We start from the raw sequence: 2,361 nt of genomic DNA, 5'->3' as shown, positions 1-2,361 counted from the left end.
CTTGTAGTAGGCAGACACCTTTGGTAAACATTGCACGCCTCTTGATTTTTCTGTAGCAGTGAAGCGTAGTAAGCTCCTGTAATTGTAGTACCTTCTGCCAGGAAATCCATCTTCACTACTCCTTGCTGGTCTGGAAAGAATGAGCAAGGGTGTGACATGTGCCTTTTCTGGGGGTGATGAGTCAAAATGTTTCCATTGTTTTGACTGGGCCTTAGTTTCTGGATCATAGTGATGGACTCAAGTTGTATCCTGATTATTTAGTCTGTCAGTAAGGTCCTTCTGGTTTTCCTGGCACATGACTAAAAGTGTAAGTAGCCTGGAAACCCATCAAATAGACAACTTTTGCATATACAGATGGTCATGAATGATTTTGCCCACAGACCCAATACTAATCAGTAATACGGTTAACTTCCAAAATGGCAGTCTCCACTTGACGGATGGTGTCCTCATCGGTAGCAGACTGGGGTCGCCCTTGGATAAGTGTTTCAATAGATCTCCGACCACACCCGAACTGGCGAAGCCAGTATTTAACATCATATGATGGGACATCATCCACATCGAAGGTCTCTTGTGGTGTGCAGAAATCTTTAATGAGCCCCCTTATAAATCATGCTTATTCCTTGTTTTATTACTGTCACTCCTCTTTAATCAACATGCCAAGTCTTTCTGAAATAAAGAGCCACACGACGCATGTTGGAAATCTCGGAAACCTATCACAGCAGAAGAAGAGGAAGGACTGGTTTTCCATTGTTCAAAGAGAGGAAGATTCAGGCGGTTGACTTTGCATCACACACTGCCCACCCCCAGCCCCTGACGTTCCTTTACCCTCCCCCAGCCTCGCACATCACATGAAGATATGTCATGGAATTCACCTATCCTTAGTCGTGTTGAGCATTTAGGGATATTCTACGATCAGCTTGAGAAAGTACAAAAATGACACAGTGAAAGACGAAAAGAAACTTCCATGGTCAGGTGCCTGTATTTCAAAGCTACATTTTCCCCATATAAATGCTTACAACTCGGCCAGGTCTACAGATCTACTTGCGTACTCGTTTAGAATTTTAGTTCAGGTCTTCTTTCTATTTCGATGAAAGTTGCCAAAACCTTTTCTCTCTTATTAATTGATATACTTCAAAATTTCGAATGCATACATTTGAAGATACATAGCGTAACAACACGTGTGCAAAATATGAAGAAAATACAAATTATTTTGAGTTATGGCATTTTGAAAAGGGATATTAATCTTGTCTCTGAAAATAACAATCGAAGAGTAAAACAACAAAGTCATGGGAATGTTACATATGCTATGCCTTATAGCTATGTAAAATTATGTGAAAAAAAAAAAATACATTGAACTGCTAGAACCTCAAACTTGAAGTTCCCTTAATTGCCTTTACGATCGTAATCATCTTGTAACTTGTCCATGAAGTACTTCGACTCTGAGATTCTCCCTTCCATCGCCCTCCGTCCGGCTGTTTAGCTACAAGGGGCGTTGACGTCTTTGCTCTTGGCCCTCATGACCCTCCCCTCTTCCTGGATTTCATGGCGGAGCAGAATTCTCTCTTCCCTCCACTCTTTTCAAGGTTGAGTGAAAGGTTGGCAACAAGCTCTGCTGACCATTTCTCTTTTTAATTGTACAGGAAACCTATGCATGCTTGGATGTCTATTCATTTTCAGCACCACCCACTTCATGCGCCCCTTCCGCATCTGTGATCCTCAGTATGTAGATAGAAATATCATTCTTACATTGTTCCTCCACTAAGCTGGGTTACCCTTACCATGTTCTCGATGCCATGTTATCTAGGTAATGGCGTACCTTCAACCACGACTCTTTTCCAAGAGAGACTCCTCACCTGCTTGTTCTGTCTGTCCTGCACTGACATCTACTCTCTCCGTCGCCCCCTTCATTCTTTCAATTGCAGGGTTATCTTTCGCCAGGTTAATACTCTCCACCATGAACTGGTCCAAATCATTTCTCCCTATTTCTCGAAGGTTAGCACCTAGGGAGAGAGAGAGAGAGAGAGAGAGAGAGAGAGAGAGAGAGAGAGAGAGAGAGAGAGAGAGAGAGAGAGAGAGAGAGAGAGGAAGGGAGAGAGAGAGAGAGAGAAAGAGAGAGAGAGAGAGAGAGAGAGAAAGAGAAAGAGAAAGAGAAAGAGAGAGAGAGAGAGAGGGAGAGGGAGAGGGAGAGGGAGAGGGAGAGGGGAGAGAGAGAGAGAGAGAGAGAGAGAGAGACAGGCAGAGAGAGAGAGAGAGAGAGAGAGAGAGAGAGAGAGAGAGAGAGAGAGAGAGAGAGAGAGAGAGAGAGAGAGAGAGAGAGAGAGAGAGAGAGAGAGAGAGAGAGAGAGAGAGAGAGATGTGATT

This window comes from Penaeus chinensis, chromosome 17 (assembly GCF_019202785.1).
Source record: "Penaeus chinensis breed Huanghai No. 1 chromosome 17, ASM1920278v2, whole genome shotgun sequence".
Taxonomy (NCBI): domain Eukaryota; kingdom Metazoa; phylum Arthropoda; class Malacostraca; order Decapoda; family Penaeidae; genus Penaeus; species Penaeus chinensis.
Note: the sequence above shows the minus strand (reverse complement) of the source record.